Source organism: Doryrhamphus excisus, linkage group LG11 (assembly GCF_037039965.1).
Source record: "Doryrhamphus excisus strain RoL-2023G ecotype Guam linkage group LG11, RoL_Dexc_Guam_v1.1, whole genome shotgun sequence".
Lineage (NCBI taxonomy): Eukaryota > Metazoa > Chordata > Actinopteri > Syngnathiformes > Syngnathidae > Doryrhamphus > Doryrhamphus excisus.
This window is the reverse complement of record NC_136367.1, coordinates 3,352,116-3,374,491: the sequence shown is the minus strand read 5'-3', so window position 1 is coordinate 3,374,491 and position 22,376 is coordinate 3,352,116. Positions and strand designations below refer to the sequence as shown.

At 37.3% G+C, this 22,376-nt stretch overlaps 1 long non-coding RNA gene across 1 annotated transcript in view; it reads right to left on the bottom strand.

Moving 5' to 3' along the window:
* The window catches only part of LOC144901238 (uncharacterized), a 49,647-nt gene extending 27,547 nt beyond the window's left edge, over nt 1–22,100 (bottom strand). The window contains exons 1-2 of the long non-coding RNA XR_013629393.1: nt 22,025–22,100; nt 14,342–14,451 (exon numbers count right to left, since the gene is read on the bottom strand). This is a non-coding gene — a long non-coding RNA (uncharacterized LOC144901238). The remainder of the gene's footprint in view (nt 1–14,341; nt 14,452–22,024) is intronic.
* Nucleotides 22,101–22,376: the final 276 nt, after the last annotated feature.

Here is a 22,376-nt window from a genome sequence, read left to right as displayed (position 1 = left end):
TGGTATATACACAGTAAAGTTTCGTTATATCGATATTCTCGATTATATTCTACCGATATAACCGGACTATCCATATATCCGATCCTGCGCCGAACTGCATTAAAAGTGGGCGGATCTTTGATATGGCATGTAATTTTCTCCTTGAGTTCATGGATTGCGTATCTAGCATGCTTTTGTACTACAATAAATAAAAATAAACTTACGCTGTAGTGATTACCGGTTACCGGGACATAATTCACCCCGGAACTATCGATAGGGAAGGTGTTGCCACCCGGAGGGGTAGGCGCGAGGGACGGGTGTTTTCCGCTGTGTGTGCTGCACTCTGGTGGTGGAAGTGTGAAAAATAAAGTTGACTGGAAGCAGCCGTTCGCCGTGTTCTTTTTTGGTATTGAAATCCTTAAGCAAAGATTGATTTAAGCTGCTTTTGTAGCGATATAAGCAGACCAAATTGGCTGGCGGGAGATGAAAAGGGTATCGTAGTAACCGGATTATCATAATAACCAGGTATCGTACTAACGGAACTAATTATATCATAAAATACTAGAAATTTGCCGGGAAATGAAAATAGTATCGTAATAAGTAGTAATTCGTTTTAACCGATATCGATATAACGAGACTTTACTGTAATACTTGGTATACAATACTAACATCATCAAAAACGCAGACGTGGACACAACAACCCGACCATAAAAATACCGGAAAAGTTTATTCTCAAGTATTACAGCATGCTAAACGCTGAGACGAGGCTGGAAGCAGAACTGGAGCCTGTCCGCCGTATGCGCCCACACATGGGCCTAGTCACCAGGTGGGCGGCTGGCAGCACACACACTCATTGGCCAGCTGAGGCCGCCTGTCTACTGAAAAAAAAAACAGGGAAAGGATGGCGCTTGGTTCTCCCAATCAAAAGAACACGATGATTTCCATCTTCTCATCCATTTATCTCCAACATAGCCTTGCTTCCGTTATGAATCAGAGCGGAGAATCACTCCGACATAAAAATAGTCTCACTATCATTACGGCCTTGATCACGATGAAAGAGAGAGGTGGGATTATTGGGAAATGTTCGTCTGACCTCGGCTCGCTCTTAAACATCAATGGTGGCAAAACACAAAAAAAAGAAAGAAAATCATACAAGCTAGCGTTTGTATTGTGTTGTATAGTACATGTCTGGAAGGCAAGTGATTCACCGGATGTTCCCTTAAAAAAAAAAATCTACGGCAAAAACAAAGAAAGCACTTCATGGTTATAAAACAACCCTAAAAAAAAAAAAACCTTCTGCAAAGGCATTCCCATCAATTACATTTTTACCGACTTTAACGCCAAGTTACCCAAATAACCGAATAACCGAAAGGCAAAATTGGACAAATGTTGTTATGACATTATAGTCAACTTGCATTGGGACCAACTGCGGCAGTATCAGATGGAACTTTCGTGAAAAAAGTCAAACTTGGTGGTCAGCACCAACTTCTCGAATACAAAAGCGGTACAACATTGAAAATAATATTTTCGAGTTCTATCAACACTTATCCTACACTGTAAACCCGAATGTTCAAAGTACTTAAATAAGTTATGCATACTCAAAGTTCTAATAACTTACTTATTTAGAGTTCATTTAACATGTTGTTCCATTTTGAGTCTAAATATACAAATATGTACCAATACAGGTTAAAGGAATCATGTTATTCTTGTTTTGCCATAATGCATTTCATTATATTGAATTACTCAACATAACAGCCTGACTCAGTGTCATCTTACATAGAACACTTAACTCATCACACAGCGACTTAACACTGAAAAGGTATACCTAAATATACAAATATGTACCAATACAGGTCAAAGGAATCATGTTATTCTTGTTTTGCCATAATGCATTCCGTTATATTGTATTACTCAACATAACAGCCTGACTCAGTGTCATCTTACATAGAATACTTAACTCATCACACAGCGACTTAAAACTGAAAATGTATACCTAAATATACAAATATGTACCAATACAGGTTAAAGGAATCATGTTATTCTTGTTTTGCCATAATGCATTTCATTATATTGAATTACTCAACATAACAGCCTGACTCGGTGTCATCTTACATAGAATACTTAACTCATCACACAGCGACTTAACACTGAAAATGTATACCTAAATATACAAATATGTACCAATACAGGTTAAAGGAATCATGTTATTCTTGTTTTGCCATAATGCATTTCATTATATTGAATTACTCAACATAACAGCCTGACTCAGTGTCATCTTACATAGAATACTTAACTCATCACACAGCGACTTAACACTGAAAATGTATACCTAAATATACAAATATGTACCAATACAGGTTGAATGAAAAAAGTATGCGAGAGAAAAAAAAGAAAAGCATTCTTTAAAATACCTCAAATTAAATAATCACGGCTATCCCAACTACTACTGTTTTTCACTTCCACTTTTTTCTTTTATTTTTTATTTATTAATGTATTTAATTATATTTATCATCCCTTCCTCTTTCCCCGTCCTACATAGTGTCATGCATTCAAATTTTGGCTGTATTATGAAATATTTAAGCATTATTACCGACTGCGGTGAATGAGTGTTTCTGCAACAACAACAAAAAAAAAAAAACATTCGAAGAACAAATAATCAATTTGTGGGTCGCAAATGTGCTTCTCTGAATAATAACGTCTTTCCCCGAGTGAATCACAACCGCATCAGTAGCAACAATGCGAAGGTAAATGTCAAACATTTAACATTTTTTTAATGCCAAGCAAGGCTTTTTAATCCATAACTGGAATTATTCTGAGCAATCACTCACATTACCGATGCATCCTTATTTCTCATGGACTTTTCCGATGCTTTCTTTTTAATTACTCAGAAATATGATCATTACATTGTGGCTTATTCATTTTACGCATCGTTTATCGGTGAAGTATTATTTGTTTCTTGTTGTTATATAAACGTGGTACTCCCCGTATTCCGTACAAATCATTATGGTTCGGTACTAAGTCAGACCAGAATTTTGCACAAAAACACAACACAAAGACCTCAGAATATGTCGTTCGTGGAGTTGCTGAAGCGAAACTGGGTGCTCCCCAAACCGAGCACATCAAGATCTGGTTCAGTTGAAGCTAAGTCTAGTTCTAATGGAAGGTCAAAGGACAAACGCAGTTTGTTCATCTAAAAATATCCTAGAGTCGAATTATAAGAACACAACAAAAACGTCTCTGCTGCCCGCCCTGATCCTACAACGCGCGGCACGACTGTTCGCTTGATGCCGCCCATGTACATGCGCTTCCTCCACGGTTGCCACGGAGACCTGCGGGGGATCTTGGAAGATGAAAACCTGAGACGGCGCCACCGAGCCCGCTGTGGCGTCTTCGGTTTCCCTCGGAAAGGCAGCCAGTGATTGACAGCCAGCGGATGATCGATCGATCGGTCGGATGATGACGGCGGTGGCGGTGGCGGCGGCAGGTGGCGGACCCGCTCAAGCCACAAAAAGCAATATTTGAGGACTCTGAATGGGCCGCTAATGAGACACCGGATCCTAAATGATAACAGGGTGTTTATGAGGGGTCACCCGAGACGGCTGCTGAATAATAGACGTGAGGATGGTGGTTAGTGCTCAGTTCAGGGACGCTAGTGTTGACATTTAGACTTAGATCTGATAGGGGCAACAGGTGAGAGGCAAACAAAGGCCATCGGGTCAAGTGGATAAGGCCAACAAAGAACCGAGTTGGGAAGCTGCCAACTAAGATTAATTTACTAAACCTTTAATTAGACCAGCGTACAATGGACATGTGCTTGGGGAAAAAGTCAACATGGCGCTTACATATAAAAACTTACTTATGAAAAATGTTAAGACCAGCTGAAAAATTTGCACTCTTGGATCTCTTGATGGCAAAGGCTGAAAAGCTTTCTCTCTTTGAACGGGTGGAGCCACATATGCAAATTCCAGGGCGATGGAACAAGAAGAAAGTCAAATGGTAGACGCAAATAAATCTCATAGACCCTGAACCGGAGAACCCGCAAGACACGGGACGATCCTTTGAGTGTAGTCCAAAAACCGTCAGTTAGACCCTGAACCGGAGAACCTGCAACACACGGGACGATCCGCGAGTGTAGTCCAAAAACCGTCAGTTAGACCCTGAACCGGAGAACCGTCAAGACACGGGACGATCCGCGAGTGTGGTCCAAAAACAGCCAGTTAGACCCTGAACCGGAGAACCGGCAAGACACGGGACGATCCTTTGAGTGTAGTCCAACAACAGTCAGTTGGACCCCGAACCGGAGAACTGGCAAGACACGGGACGATCCTTTGAGTGTAGTCAAAAAACAGTCAGTTAGACCCTGAACCGGAGAAACGGCAAGACATGGAACGATCCGCGAGTGTAGTCCAAAAACCGTCAGTTAGACCCTGAACCGGAGAACCGGCAAGACACGGGACGATCCTTTGAGTGTAGTCCAAAAACCGTCAGTTAGACCCTGAACCGGAGAACCTGCAAGACACGGGACGATCCTTTGAGTGTAGTTCAAAAACAGTCAGACCCTGAACCGGAGAACCAGCAAGACACGGGACGATCCGCGAGTGTAGTCCAACAACAGTCAGTTGGACCCTGAACCGGAGAACTGGCAAGACACGGGACGATCCTTTGAGTGTAGTCCAAAAACTGTCAGTTAGACCCTGAACCGGAGAACCGGCAAGACACGGGACGATCCTTTGAGTGTAGTCCAACAACAGTCAGTTGGACCCTGAACCGGAGAACTGGCAAGACACGGGACGATCCTTTGAGTGTAGTCCAAAAACCGTCAGACCCTGAACCGGAGAACCGGCAAGACACGGGACGATCCTTTGAGTGTAGTCCAAAAACCGTCAGTTAGACCCTGAACCGGAGAACCGGCAAGACACGGGACGATCCGCGAAAAAAAACCCCTTAAACTATATTAGGAAAGCAGGAAGTGAACAAATGTAACAGTTCCTGATTGTAAAAGTACCAGATGGAGGGGTAGGATTTAATAAGATCTGCTTCTTCCTACTCCTCTTTTGGACATGTGGAACTGTGAACTGATTATGTGATGCGTTCAATTGTAATCTGATGCATGTTCAAACGAAATAAAACCATTATCATTAGCGACAAAAACTGTAGATTACAAATCATCTGAAGCCGTCAGCTCCGTGCACGTTCACACTCACACCAATTAACTCCCGATTCAGTGAACTTGCTCGTCTGTAATGCTGTGTGCAAAGAAACCCGACACCTGAAGGGAACATGCAAATTCCATGCAATGCTTGAAGTAAGCCAAGCCGGTGCTTATTGCAGGTATTTACCAGCTACAATGTTCTAGTGGCACTTCTCTATGAAACATTAATGAGCGTTGATGTGCTCTTAATAACCCCCAAATGGAAAAACCCGGCACTCAACCTTTTGACGGAAGTGTGCGGTCCTATTATCATCATCAAGCCATAGTTGACTTTCACCGATTTGATTCCTCTGTACAGATATAACTGTTGCAAGCATCATAAAGGATAAAGATCGTATCCTTGAGCATGTTAAAGGATCAATGAAGCCAAATGAGGTTAACTTTCAATATTAACAAAAAATATTACATACTTGATGTGTTCAAGCACACTGTAACTGTTGCAAGCATCATAAAGGATAAAGATCGTATCCTTGAGCATGTTAAAGGATCAATGAAGACCAAAGAGGTTGACTTTCAATATTAACGAAATATATTACATACTTGATGTGTTCAAGCACACTGCGTAACTGTTGCAAGCATCATAAAGGATAAAGATCGTATCCTTGAGCATGTTAAAGGATCAATGAAGCCAAAAGAGGTTGACTTTCAATATTAACGAAATATATTAGATACTTGATGTGTTCAAGCACACTGCGTAACTGTCGCAAGCATCATAAAGGATAAAGATCGTATCCTTGAGCATGTTAAAGGATCAATGAAGCCAAAAGAGGTTGGCTTTCAATATTAACAAAATATATTACATACTTGATGCGTTCAAGCACACTGCGTAACTGTTGCAAGCATCATAAAGGATAAAGATCGTATCCTTGAGCATGTTAAAGGATCAATGAAGCCAAAAGAGGTTGACTTTCAATATTAACGAAATATATTACATACTTGATGTGTTCAAGCCCACTGCGTAACTGTCGCAAGCATCATAAAGGATAAAGATCGTATCCTTGAGCATGTTAAAGGATCAGTGAAGCAACAAAGAGGTTCATTTTCACCGATTTGATTCTCCATAGTTACGTCACACTGTGTACACTTGTACATCGCCAAATTTGTTGCCATAAAAAAAAAAGCCTTTTGGATTTATTTGGACTTGAAAAATGATTGGATGATGTTGCATTCCATTAGTGCCACCTCTCTCTCTCTTTCTTTCTCTCTCACATTCATGCACTTCCTCCCTCGCTTTCTCACTCTTACCCATTAGGATGCATCCATTTCACCCTTTCGCCAGCCCCCCCCCCCCTTCCCCTGCATTAGTTTACCGACAGATAAAAGGGAACAGAATGTCTCCTCATAAAGAGGTGCAGACGCATTAAGCCTATTCATTTGCGCTTTAAACTATGCATGTGGTTGCATGGGTCAGGGTACTGTAAAGGAGCAGGGTTGCGGGTTTTTTTTTTTTTTGCCTCTGAGGGTTTTGCCGCTTGTCTTTATGTATGTCTTTCCCAGTGTGTGCAGTTTTGCAGGGGGTTTTAACACGCACCCCTGGGCATGAGTGAGGCTCAATGAAGCCGGCACATAAAGACAGCCTGCTTCCTCTTGCTTTGCCCTCCTTCTTACGGGTTACATAAGAGCGGGAGATGCAGGAATACACGGCGATGCAAAAGTAGGCCCGTTAAGCCGAAGGGGTAATAGGTATGTGTGTGTTATGTTATTGGGGACCATGTGAGAGTGGGGGGGGGAAACATAGCCCCAAGTGGTGGGTAAGGCCGAGCCAAATGGAGCGTCTGCCGTACGGGGAAATTCTATTTACTTATTCATAAACATAAAGCGCTCCGGGCTGGATTTTTTTTTTTTTTTTTTTTTTTGCATGTGCGAGCACATTTTCAAAAATGTAAAGCAGAGATAATGACACATGCATGCCAGATAAATCACATCAACATAATTGGGTACATAAACAAAACACAAATAAAGGCTTTTATAGTGCAGGACACACTGATGCAGGAAGTTGCAATGAAACATTGAGTAGCACTCGGCGGCTACGCTTTCCCGCGGTGTGGAACAACACGGAAGCTTTTACCGAAGACAAGAGGACTTTATGAATATTCATATGAGAATTCGCTGAGATCAGCGACGAGAAATCCCCATTGTGTGTGTGTGTGGAAAAAAAAACACTCGCTGTACGCTTTCCATGCATGGCGAGGCTCTGTGCTCTATTTCTTTTTTACTCTCCGTCCGCCGACATCCCGCATTGCCCACGCACACCCGAATGTTGAAACACATGCACGGACGCCACCTACACGCTTTCGCCTTTTTTTTTTTTTTCCACGCGGTCTGGCCGTTTGTTCGACAATCGGGTCTCCGGAAACCCGGTTTGTCCACATCTGGCCTCCCTAACATTAAAAGTCCCTGTTGGTGCCGACCTCTGTACGACCTTGTAAAAAAAAAAAAAAAAACGACGTGGAATTTTGACACGTTCACACAGTGTTCCCTCTTGTGTTCATGAGTCAGTGCTTATCGCCGCGTCCTCGGATGGCTCGGAAACCACGTGCTCAGCACCTGCACTTTCAGTTCTCCGCGCCTGGGTTGCCACAGTAACTTTGGAGTCCCGGCGGCCGAGGCGGTGGCTCTTGATCATAAACGGCAACGACAGACTCTCTTGATGCTAGCTTTGGAGAGCGCTGACGAGGGGGCCAGGCTGACGGGGGGGGGGGGCGTGACACTGACAAGCCCATCACTTCCCCCCCCTCGTCTTAACCGCGTGATCCCCTGGCAGTGTTGTTCAGCTGACAGCTGGGCCTTTTGACGCCACGTAAGTGGGACACAGATGTAGAAATCAATGAAGCAACCAAGAGGTTGACTTTCACCGATTTGATTCCTCTGTACAGATATGACACTGACGGATACGCCATTTATGGCTGGGGTGTTTAAAGTAAGCATCCGAGCATCATAAAAGATAAAAATCGTATCCTTGAGCATGTTAAAGGATCAATGAAGCAACAAAGACTTTGACTTTTACCGATTTGATTCCTCCGTACAAATAGGCCCTTTATGGCTGGGGTGTTTAAAGTAAGCATCCGAGCATCATAAAAGATAAAAATCATATCCTTGAGCATGTTAAAGGATCAATGAAGCAACAAAGAGTTTGACTTTCCCCGATTTGATTCCTCCGTACAAATAGGCCCTTTATGGCTGGGGTGTTTAAAGTAAGCATCCGAGCATCATAAAAGATAAAAATCATATCCTTGAGCATGTTAAAGGATCAATGAAGCAACAAAGAGTTTGACTTTCCCCGATTTGATTCCTCCGTACAAATAGGCCCTTTATGGCTGGGGTGTTTAAAGTAAGCATCCGAGCATCATAAAGGGTAAAGATTGTATCCTTGAGCATGTTAAAGGATCAATGAAGTAACAAAGAGGTTGACTTTTACCGATTTGATTCCTCTGTACAGATATGACACTGACAGATACTGCCTTTATGGCTGGGGTGTTCAAAGTACAAAATAAAATTCATTATTAATGATATATATTACATACTTGATGTGTTCAAGCACACTGCGTAACTGTTGCAAGCATCCGAGTATCATAAAGGATAAAGTTTGTATCCTTGAGCATGTTAAAGGATCAATGAAGCAACAAAGAGGTTGACTTTCACCGATTTGATTCCTCTGTACAAGATATGACACTGACAGATACGCCATTTATGGCTGGGGTGTTTAAAGTACAATACCGCATATTCGGAAAATAAACTTCATTATTAACAAAATATATTTCATATTTCATGTGTTCAAGCACACTGCGTAACGGTTGCAAGCATCCGAAAATTCATTATTAACTAAATATATTAAATACTTGATGTGTTCAATCACACTGCGTAACTGTTGCAAGCATCATAAAGGATAAAGATCGTATCCTTGAGCATGTTAAAGGATCAATGAAGCCAAAAGAGGTTGACTTTCAATATTGTCGAAATATATTACATACTTGATGTGTTCAAGCACACTGCGTAACTGTTGCAAGCATCATAAAGGATAAACATCGTATCCTTGAGCATGTTAAAGGATCAATGAAACCAAAAGAGGTTGACTTTCAATATTAACAAAATATATTACATACTTGATGTGTTCAAGCACACTGCGTAACTGTTGCAAGCATCCGAGCATCATAAAGCCTAAAGATCGTATCCTTGAGCATGTTAAAGGATCAATGAAGCCAAAAGAGGTTGACTTTCAATATTAACGAAATATATTACATACTTGATGTGTTCAATCACACTGCGTAACTGTTGCAAGCATCATAAAGGATAAAGATCGTATCCTTGAGCATGTTAAAGGACCAATGAAGCCAAAAGAGGTTGACTTTCAATATTAACGAAATATATTACATACTTGATGTGTTCAAGCACACTGCGTAACTGTTGCAAGCATCATAAAGGATAAACATTGCATCCTTGAGCATGTTAAAGGATCAATGAAGCCAAAAGAGGTTGACTTTCAATATTAACAAAATATATTACAAACTTGACGATGTGTTCAAGCACACTGCGTAACTGTTGCAAGCATCCGAGCATCATAAAGCCTAAAGATCCCATCCTTGAGCATGTTAAAGGATGTGCTCCTATGAAAGCGACAGTGCAGCGGTCTTATGATTGGGACGGAAAGGTTGCTTGTGTTTTGGCTGGAAGACCAGAATCAGCACTCAGTCCCAGTGAGCCTTACGTCCCTTCAGGAGATGGTTGGAAAGGAAAAGTGTTTATGCCGTGTAAGGCTTGTGCCAATTTGCATAAGGTTCAAGGTGAAGCTGCTGGTGGGAAGATAAAGCAGCAGTGAGTTTCCTGATGCGTTGGCTGAGATTAGAAAAAGGGATAAAAAGGTAAGGGATTGTGCTCTCTCTTTTTTATTACCGTTTCATTTAATTCTTGTATTTAGTGTTTTTATTACTGCATTTTATGTCCTTGATGGGTTCTCTGTACCATGTGGCTGACTTAAGCGTTAATTAAAATACGAGTTCCGACACTAAAATTCCACTTACATTGTAAATCTTAGGAACGGAACTTGTTCGTAACCCAACTTATAATAATGTTTAACATGGGCTGCACGGTGGACGAGTGGTTAGCGCACAGACCTCACCCAAGTTCAATCTCTATGTGGAGTTTGCATGTTCTCCCCGTGCATGCGGGTACTCCGGTTTCCTCCTACATTCCAAAAACATGCTCGGTCAAGGGTGGACAAACTATGACCCGGGGGCCAGATCCAGCCCGCCAAGTGTTTAAATACGGCCCGAACATTTTTTTTTTTTACAAAGTATTTAATTGAAACTTAAAATACAACCTGGCATCATGGCTTGAGCCAACCTTTTGCGAGTCAAAAAGTTAGCCCACCCCTGTGCTACGTTAATTAGCGACTCCAAATTGTCCATAGGTATGAACGTGAGTGTGAATGGTTGTTTGTCTATATGTGCCCTGTGATTGGCTGGTGACCAGTCCAAGGTGTACCCCCGCCTCTCGCCTGAAGACAGCTGGGATAGGCTCCAACGAGCTAATCCATGCGACCCTTTAGCCATATTACGCTAAGGCACCATTGTTTCCACAAACTAGAAAAGAACCTGATTTACTGGTGTACGTATATACCAGGAGCCCAGACACAATACATGTAAACTTGTATTGGTACACGTTTATATATTTTCCCATGTATACCTTCTGAGTGTTCAGTTGCTGTGTGATGAATTTTGTGTTTATACACTGGAATTTGGACGAGTGGTTAGCATGCAGGCCACACAGATAGGACACCCGAGTTCAATTCCACCCTCGGGCATCTCTGTGTGGAGTTTGCATGTTCTCCCCGTGCATGTGTGGGTTTATTCCGGTTTCCTCCCACATTCCAAAAACATGCTAGGTTAATTAGCGACTCCAAATTGTCCATAGGTATGAATGTGAGTGTGAATGGTTGTTTGTCTATATGTGCCCTGTGATTGGCTGGCCACCAGTCCAGGGTGTACCCCGCCTCTCGTCTGAAGACAGCTGGGATAGGCTCCAGCACCCCTCCACGACCCTCATGAGGATAAGCGGTAGAAAATTCATGAATGTATCAAAATAATAATGCTGTTTTGACTGAGAGCTATTAATTTAAGAATATGTTGTTAGTGATGCCAGACCTGCCTCTGACATTTTGACGCTTTCAGGGCGGCTTAATGAGGGCCCCAAATCGCACCCATTATACTGTATGCTCAAATGAACACAATAGAGCAGAAACTATTAGTTGATTAATCTGTAACTATTTATAAAGCTTCCGCGTCCTGAGGAAAAGTCAGGTAAAGCCTTACCGACTGTCCTGCAACTTGATGATCCTCATATGGAGGTCTCCATCAACAGAAGCCATATGTGGTCAATATGCAAAATGATAACATACAATATTTACTACCACTCCATTCAGCTGGCAGCACATTGATTGTGGTTGTCGGCGATACGAGATGAATAAATGAGTTGACTATAGTGTGGTCGAGCTCATGCATTCGGTTTATTTGCCCCTCCAAATTTGCATAACAAAACATTTAAAAAATATGTATATATATATTTTTTATTTTTTATTATTAGTTAGTTAGTTTTATTATATTATATATTTTTATTATTAAAAAAATGTTTTAAGCAAAATACTATGCCATATAACAGGGAAGGTGTAGCTTACACTTAAAACAGTAACAGCAGCAACAATGGAGAATGCAGTTTATTAATTTATATTAATTATTATTATTATTATTACAATATATAATATATATATTATATTTAAATATATTTCATATTATATATATATATAACATTTATTAATTAATTATATATAATATTTTATAATCGTTAAATAATTTTATATTGTATTTAATATATATAATATTTATATTATGATATATAATGATAAATATATTAATTAATAATATTATGTATATTAATATTAGTTAATTAATGAATAATATATAATATGTATATTAATATTAATTAAATAATTTAATAATACATAATATAATATATATTAATTAATTTATATACTGTACAATATTCAAAGTGCAAATATGGGGAGGGGTTACTTTATCTACTGTGACTAAGTTTGTATTTTATAATAGTTAAATAATTTTATATTGTATTTAATATTATATATTTATATTATGTTACTATATAATGATATATATAATAAATATATATTAATTAATTAATAATATATAATATGTATATTAATATAAATTAATTAATAATTTAATACACAATATAACATATATTAATTAATTAATAATTTAATACATAATATAATATATATTATTTAATTAATAATTTAATACATAATATAATATATATTAATTAATTAATAATTTAATACATAATATAATATATATTAATTAATTTATATACTGTACAATATTCAAAGTGCAAATATGGTGAGGGATTACTTTATCTACTGTGACTAAGTTTGTACATTCGTCCCCCCATAACTTAATGCGTAACTAAAGTTGTGGCCAGTGGTCTGTGTTATTGTCATGGAATGTCCAAACGACAACGTATGACATCAAGTAAACAAACAACAACAAAAATAATAATCCCCGAAGGCATGTGTGTTCGCGTTTGTGAATGAAACAGGGCGAGCGAGAGAAGTGCATTAAGCGTTATCATTGTGACCCATCAAAGTGAAGCGTCGAGTAAAAAGCACCCCTGGGGGGTGGGGGGGATGGAAGGGGTTTCCTTCCCATCTTAAGACATGCCTCATTTCCATGCATCCCTCCCCCCCCCCCTCACATTTTTACTCACACTCCAGACGCCTGTGCTGTCCAGTAAAAGTACAAGTACAGTACTTTTTCTACAAGGGAACGATACACTTCATTATTCATACAGCTAGCTTTAGCTACGTTTCTAAAGTAAAACACTACTTTCAGTAGAGGCGGGTTTAATATGCCAAGTCAATTCATTTATTGCTCATAAACACATTATAATGGGACTAGCGACAAATTTGTTTTCATGTCATCCGACCCAAACCAAATATGATGAAGAGTCGTGAACCAAATGTGGCCCGCAGGACACTAGTTTGAGGCCCCCGCCTTGATATGAAAGTTTAATGTTAGCGCGGCCCCGCGCAAGTTTGATATGGATGCTGTATGGTAACATGTACCCAGAAAAAATTATTACGTTTGATTAATGTTCATGTTAAAGGTTAAATAACTGTTAATAGTTATCCTCCCTATCCGTGTGGAAGTGGTAAGTTTTTGGCGATTTAAGTTTAAAGGAAATAACTTGAAGGCTACCATTTAGGTGGCTAGCTCTCTAGTTTGCGAGTTAGCATGTGTCTCAAGACTCTGCAGTTGCACAATATGTTGTAAATAAAAAGAGTATAAATGTGACTATAGTCGTGTTTTGTCATGTCTACAGGGCTCTAATAATGCTTTGTTCATTTTAATCTGAAAAAAATAATTTGTCTACCCACCAACTATATGTGGTTTCTTAAGTTTTTATTATTTGCAGTTTTATTATTATTATTATATTATTATTATTATATTTATTTATTTTCTTTATTCTTGATTTGTTTATTTATTTTTCATCTTATTTTGAGTAGAAAAATAAAAATTAAGATATTTGAGAACAGTGGAATGTTTTATCAGAGCTTTTATTGTAGAAAATTGGAACCAAAGCAAAGTTTTTTTTAATTTTTTTGTTTTTAATAAATACATTTTTTTTTGGGAAAACCTGATGCGGCCCAATCTCACCCAGACCCGAGCTCCAGTGGCCTCCCAAGTGAATTGAATTTGAGACCCCTGCCTTAAACTATATTAGGAAAGCAGGAAGTGAACAAATGTAACAGTTACTGATTGTAAAAGTACCAGATGGAGGGGTAGGATTTAATAAGCTTTGCTTCTTCCTACTCCTTTTGGACATGTGGAACTGTGAACTGATTATGTGATGCATTCAATTGTAATCTGATGCACGTTAAAATGAAATCAAACCATTACCATGACCAACCCTCAAATAATAGAAGTTGGAATATGATTGGTTGGTTGCTGGGGAGCGAGTTAGGAATGTTTTAATTGGACTTTTTCAGAAGTTGTACATGCCTTCCTTGGAGGATACATTAATAATAATAATAATAACAACAAGAAAAAAAAGCAGACAAAACCAAGAGAAACGAAGTACCTGAGTGTGTGATGTACTCTGTCAGCATCCTGTCAGCAAGGCCTGGTTAATTAGGACTGGATCCAAATGGCTGGCTGAGCTTTGCTTTCTCATTCCACTCCACTGATTGTCTGCAACAAACAAGATACACCAAAAAATATGAATATAAATAAGTCTACATTGAAGTAATATACAGTACTGTCACAACTTGTCAATTTGACTACATTTGCATACATGAAGCCGAGTCTGGAAGGAAATAAGGGAAGATGACTTGATACACGGATATAATCTAAACTATGACACCAAAAGTCAGTATTAAAACTACACCAGGGGAAAAAAATCTTCGCTTTTGAGAATAAAGTTGTACATTTAAAACAATAAAGTCATAAATACAACTTGAGACATAAATTTAGAAAAATCTAAAAAAAAAAAAAAGTACAAAAAACAATCAAATTTTTTGAGAAAAAATGTAATTGAGAAAAAAGTCATAATATTACAAGAAAATCATCTAAATAATAAAGTTGTACATTTAAAACAATAAAGTCATAAATACAACTTGAGACATAAATTTAGAAAAATCTAAAAAAAAAAGTACAAAAACAATCAAATTTTTTGAAAAAAAATGTAATTGAGAAAAAAAGTCATAATATTACAAGAAAATCATCTAAATAATAAAAGTTGTACATTTAAAACAATAGAAATACGACTTAAGAGATGTACATTTAGAAAAAAAAATTGTGTTAAATTTTACAAGAAAAACAATCAAATTTTTTGAGAAAGAAAAAGTCATAATTTTACAAGAAAATTATAAATGTAGCAAAAAAATGGATTGTGAGTATACTGGTCCTTGTTGTAAATGTTATATACTGCTACTAATGAAAGTCATCTAAATAATAAATAAATAAAGTTGTACATTTAAAACAATAAAGTCATAAATACAACTTGAGACATAAATTTAGAAAAATCTAAAAAAAAAAAAAAAAAAGTACAAAAAACAATCAAATTTTTTGAGAAAAAATGTAATTGAGAAAAAAAGTCATATTACAAGACAATCATCTAAATAATAAAGTTGTACATTTAAAACACTAAAGTCAGAAATACAACTTGACATAAATTTAGAAAAATCTAAAAAAAAAAAGTACAAAAACAATCAAATTTTTTGAAAAAAAATGTAATTGAGAAAAAAAAAAGTCATAATATTACAAGAAAATCATCTAAATAATAAATAAAGTTGTACATTTAAAACAATAGTTAGAAATACGACTTAAGAGATGTACATTTAGAAAAAAAAATTGTGTTAAATTTTACAAGAAAAACAATCAAATTTTTTGAGAAAAAAAAAGTCATAATTTTACAAGAAAATTATAAATGTACCAAAAAAAATGGATTGTGAGTATACTGGTCCTTGTTGTAAATGTTATATACTGCTACTAATGAAAGTCATCTAAATAATAAATAAATAAAGTTGTACATTTAAAACAATAAAGTCAGAAATACGACTTAAGAGATGTAAATTTTGAAAAAAAAAAATTTAAAAAATAACTTTACAAGAAAAACAATCACATTTTTTGAGAAAAAAAAAGTCATAATATTACAAGAAAATTCTAAATGTACAAAAAAAAGCATCTGGATTAACTGGAGTGATTCTGGTCCTCGTAAATGTTATATACTGCTACTAATGAAAGTCATCTAAATAACAAATAAATAAAGTCAGAAATACGACTTGAGACGTAAATTTAGAGAAAAAAAAATTGTTAAAGAATTTTACAAGAAAAACAAATTTTTTGAGAAAAAAGTAATTTTGAGGAAAAAAAGCCATAATATTACAAGAAAATTATAAATGTAAAAAAAAAAAAAAAAAAGGCATCTGGATTGTGAGTAATTCTGGTCCTTGTTGTAAATGTTACATACTGCTACTAATGAAAGTCATCTTTCTTATTCCAGGTATTATTGGAACATTACGTGATGTTCCGGTGCTTTATTGGAGTCTGTGGATGAACAAATGATCATTTGCCTGCTGTGATAATGTTATTTTAAATGTCATCATAGCCGTCATCAGAGTAACTTTTTTTATGCTCATGCTTTGTCTGTCAGCCTCTGAGAGGAAAAAAAAAATGCTAATGGAAACAACTGTCCATGCAGGGAAAGATTAAAAACATGTTATATGTAAACACTAATTCATATAAAGAATGATGGATAATAGATGAGTCATCCTGCTTTGTTATCTATAAGTCGGTGATTAATATTCATCTGGACAAAAGGCATGTCCCGTCATTGTCAAATTTGCATAAGTGAGTAAAAAAAAAAATACAATAAAAATATTCCCTCAATGTGTTCAAATGTATCTGTGGCGGGCCATCACACAAATACGTTTGATTTTATGTGGAAAAACCTCAAGTATAAAATCTTACATATTACCGGTTATAGCAGGGGTGTCCAAAGTGTGGCCTGGAGCCCATTTGAAGCATGTTTTTTTTTTTTTTTATAAATGGGCCCACCGTATATTTTTAAAAATTTGTAATTTTACAGGAATAGTCAAAATATTAAAGAAAAAAAAAAGTAATCCGATGCGAACAAGTCAATTTTACAAGATTAATGTACTAAAGAAACAAAACAAACTTGTGATATTTGAAAAAATTGTTAGAACACAAAAATAGTCAAAATATTGTAGGAATAAATTCATGAATAAAAGAAAAAATAAAATAAATTAGCGATAAATTACATATGTCATGTTAAACATATTGGCATATCGTTTTTTGGGGGCAAAAAAGCCAATATCAAACATCCCCAAGCATAAAGATATTTAGTGCGAAGTTAGGTTCCATATTTGGTTTTAGTCAAAACAACCAAAAGAAAACATTTTAAAAATAATAATCCTATTATAAGAAAAACATTGAAACATTGAATAAAGTTGTAATTTTTGGAAAATGTGTTAATATTCTCAAATATTCACCCTTGTGTCAGTTAGTGGTCATCTTGGTGTCCAAATGAATCTGTGGCGGGCCACCACACAAATACGTTTGATTTTATGTGCAAAAACCCCAAACATAAAATCTTACATATTAATTGTTGTAGCAGGGGTGTCCAAAGTGTGGCCTGGGGCCATTTGAAGCATGCGGCTGTTTTGTTTTTTTGTGTTTTGTTTTTTATATGGGCCCACCACATATTTAAAAAAAAAAATCTGTAATTTTACAGGAGTAGTGAAAATATTAAGAAAAAAAAAGTAATCAGATGCGAATGAGTCAATTTTACATGATTAATGTACTAAAGAAACAAAACATTAAACTTGTGATATTTGAAAAATTTGTTAGAATACAAGAATAAAGTCAAAATATTGTAGGAATAAAGTCATGAATAAAAGAAAAAATAAATTAGATATGTCATGTTACACATATCAGTATCGGAAATTCAGAATTGAACAATATCAGTTAGCGGTCATCTTGGTGTCCAAATGAATCTGTGGCGGGCCACCACACAAATACATTTGATTTTATGTGGAAAAACCCCAAACATAAAATCTTACATATTAATTATTGTAGCAGGGGTGTCCAAAGTGTGGCCTGGGGCCATTTGAAGCATTTTTTTTTCAATGGGCCCACTGCATATTTAAAAAAAATAATAATTTTACAGAAATAGACAAAATATTAAGAAAAAAAAGAACAAAGCCAAAATATTGTAGGAATAAATTCATGAATAAAAGAAAAAAAACCCAAACAAAATCTTACATATTAATTATAAAATAAAATAATAATTCATATATCAATAATTCAAATCATAATTTGAATCATCTCCATGGAGAAGACAAAGGTGAAGGAAGGATGTTGATGCTCTATTAGGTTTGCCGAGTACTGTTTTAAAAGCTTTACATAATCTGTGACAATCAGTCTTATTTGGACGAATGAACTATGCAGCCATTTTCTCAGACAGGATAAATGTCATCCGTCTGAGTGGACCATTATTGCAATATATTTGGTATTAAAAAAAATTCCTTCCACGGTTCTCAAAAGTTGATTCCACTCAGCTGGAGTTGCCCACAGTATGAATCACTTTAATGGATAGCGAAGCTGACAAACATTTAAAATATGGAGATGATATCTGGAAAGGTGTAACAAGGACAACATTATCTTTTTGGAATTAGCTCAGCGGAACCACTAAAGTTGAATCAACTTCCACGATTTCATTTGACAGTAAAAAGGATGACAGGTGTAGCAAAACGGAAAGTGGATTCCACATTCCGGTCAAAAGTCTTTTACCGTGAAGAGGAAGGCTGGAGTCCAAAAAGATGCGTGGATGTTTGCTGGTAGGAAACCTCACGAGTCGCAGAAAGAAACACTTGGAAAAACAATACGACCTGGCAATGAACTGCAGCCCAAGCTGCACTAAATAGTAACATAATTACTAATAGGGGGCAGGTGTGCCCCACTGCGACCGCCAACTTAAGCCAAGGGGCCCACACAGGAAGGACATATTGGGATTTACACCAGAAATATTAGTCCTACATATTTAGAATCCGTGACCATGAAAATATACCATGGAAGGATTTGAATGACTTGAAAAAATGCTAACAATGCTAACATTCACATGCTAACACCTAGCATAATAGTGCTAAGTGTCATCTTAAGGTCATATTCATGGTAATCGCAAACATGCTAGTGTGCTTATGTGAGCACAATAGCATGCTAACACCTAGCATCATAGCGCTAAGTGTCACCTTAAGTCCATATTCATGAAAATCACAGAAATGCTAGTGTGCTCATGTTAGCACAATAGCATGCTAACATCTAGCATCATAGCGCTAAGTGTCACCTTAAGTCCATATTCATGGAAAAATCTCAAAAATGCTAATGTACTCATGTTAGCACAAAAGCATGCTAACACCTAGCATAAAAACGCTAAGTGTCATCTTAAGTCCATATTCATGGAATTCTCAGAAATGCTAGTGAGCTCATGTTAGCACATTAGCATGTCAACACCTAGCATAATGGAGCTAGTGTCATCTTAAGTCCATATTAATGGAAATCACAGAAATGCTAGTATGCTCATGTTAGGACATTAGCATGCTAACACCTAGCATAATAGCGCTAAGGGTCATCTTAAGTCCATATTAATGGAAATCGCAGAAATGCTAGTGTGCTCATGTTAGCACATTAGCATGTTAACACCTAGCATAATAGCGCTAAGTGTCATCTTGAGTCCATATTAATGGAACTCACAGAAATGCTAGTATGCTCATGTTAGCACAATAGCATGCTAACACCTAGCATAATAGCGCTAAGTGTCATCTTAAGTCCATATTCATGGCATTCTCAGAAATGCTAGTGAGCTCATGTTAGCACATTAGCATGTCAACACCTAGCATAATGGAGCTAAGTGTCAGCTTAAGTCCATATTCATGGGAATCACAGAAGTGCTAGTGTGCTCATGTTAGCACATTAGCATGCTAACACCTAACATAATAGCGCTAAATGTCATCTTAAGTCCATATTAATGGAAATCACAGAAATGCTAGTATGCTCATGTTAGGACATTAGCATGCTAACACCTAGCATAATAGCGCTAAGGGTCATCTTAAGTTCATATTAATGGAAATCACAGAAATGCTAGTATGCTCATGTTAGCACATTAGCATGCTAACACCTAGCATAATAGCGCTAAGTGTCATCTTAAGTCTACATTAATGGAAATCGCAAAAATGCTAGGTTGCCCATGTTAGCACAATAGCATGCTAACATCTAGCATAATAGCGCCAAGTGTCATCTTAAGTCCATATTCATGGAATTCTCAGAAATGCTAGTGTGCTCGTGTTAGCACATTAGCATGCCAACACCTAGCATAATAGAGCTAAGTGTCAGCTTGGCGAGGGTGGCATTTTATACCATTATATTGTAATACATCCCCAAAATATCGTAATCTATGCTAAGGTCCATATCGCCCAACCCTATTAAAAATGCTACTATGCTAATGTTAGCATGGTAACACCTAACATGTTAATGCTAAGTGTTTATATACTGTGTCTACCCATGAAAATGGCTAAAAATGCTACAATGCTAATATTAGCATGCTAGCAACGCTAACATGCTAACACCTAGTGTCATCTTAAGTCCATATTCATGGCATTCTCAGAAATGCTAGTGAGCTCATGTTAGCACATTAGCATGTTAACACCTAGCATAATAGCGCTAAGTGTCAACTCAAGTCTCTATTAATGGAAATCACAGAAATGCTAGTGTGCTCATGTTAGCACATTAGCATGCTAACACCTAGCATAATAGCGCTAAGTGTCATCTTAAGTCCATATTCATGTAATTCTCAGAAATGCTAGTGTGCTCGCGTTAGCATATTAGCATGCAAACACCTAGCGCTTGTCCTTTTCATCATAATGCCTAAAAATCATACAAACAGTTGGAACCAACCCCCCCCCATGCAGGCGAGGGAATTCCATCCAATTGGTGAATGACTCCGCTCCACTCGCTTGTTGCGTTCGATGCACGTAACCTCATCGCGAGCGCCGTTTGCCTCATCCTTTTTGATGTTAACTTATGGATGCATACATTTAGCATTCTCTTACACAATCAGCATCAAAAGGTACACGCCCACGCTGGGGCCTGCAGCGCGGCACATTTCACGCATGCACAAAGACAACCACAGTGGTACTCCCTTGAAAACACATGGCGACAACACACACACACACACACATATATATATATATATGATATATAGATATAGATGTACATCACACACAGTGGGGCTGAGATATAAGTAATTCAGCAGTGTGTGACACTTTCACGGTCTAATTAGCCCCACTGTTGCAGTAAACACCTCCCAATGACCCTTCCAGTTCTGGTTTCTCATTAAGTATGGATGACGCCCATGGCCTGGGCTTCTTATCATCCATCAGGACCTGACTCGTCACAGGAAGAAGTCCCTCCACATCCATGCAAAATGCTCCGAGCAGTCCACGGAGATAGGATCAGGATAGGATAGGTTGGGGGAGGGATGCATGTTTTTTTTTTTTTTTTTGCATGTGCACATTGACAACAAGGAATGTTGCATGCTGCTTTTGATGGCTTGATGGGGATTTTCCTTTCTCTCTCTCTCTCGCGCTCTCTCTCTCTTGCAGCAGTAGATGCAGACAAGGCCTGCAAACTGTGATCAAGCTGTGCCTTCAATCCTTCCCTTTTCCCTCTCTCTTTCTTTCTCTCTCTCTTTCTCTCTCTCTCATCAGCTGGAAGGCTTCAACAGCAGGGTGCCCCAGATTCAAAGACCACCCCCTCCTCTTCCCGTCGCTTGCAAACACCTGCAGCATTTCCAAGGTGGAGCTCTACCGACACCTTGCGGACAAACGTGACATTGCAACAGAAGCAGTCAATATTGAGTTATATTATTTACACACACGTTTCATTTTACATTTTTCATTATACATTTTGACAGCGAATGTGGAATGGAACTAAATAGTATATATTGTTTCTAATTAATTTGAGTGTTTAATTAGCATGTGTGATATTCTAATATGTCAAGCCAGGCTGTCCGTAACTGTTTTAAAGTCCGATATTTTCGTAGTTGCTTTTCATGAATTCATGAACAAATTATATCAAGTATAGTTTAATTGTAATATTTGACCACCGACTAAAGCATTAAAACAGTTAAATGGGTTTAAAATTACCTTCAATGGGCAACAGCGAGTTTGGAAATGAGCTAGCTTACCTGACACCAGTGCCATATTGGGGCAATCCGAGGTAGTCACGTGACTGTCACATGACAAACACGCTGATATGCTTCCTGTTGTATAGTACCTTAGTGATGTACGATACCACTGACTTTGATTCTGATTCGATATTGAATGAAATTCAGGCTGCTGTCAGTGATACCGATACGATAACGATAATTGGTGGAAATTCACTTACTTATTCAATAATTAATTTATGTAATTTATTCATTTTTAAAGGTGATGTATATTGAAGTAGGTAATATACAACAACAGAAAAAAAATGAAAAAAAATCATATATGTAAAAATATTTTTTTATTTATAGTTTATTTAAAACAATACATTTTTTT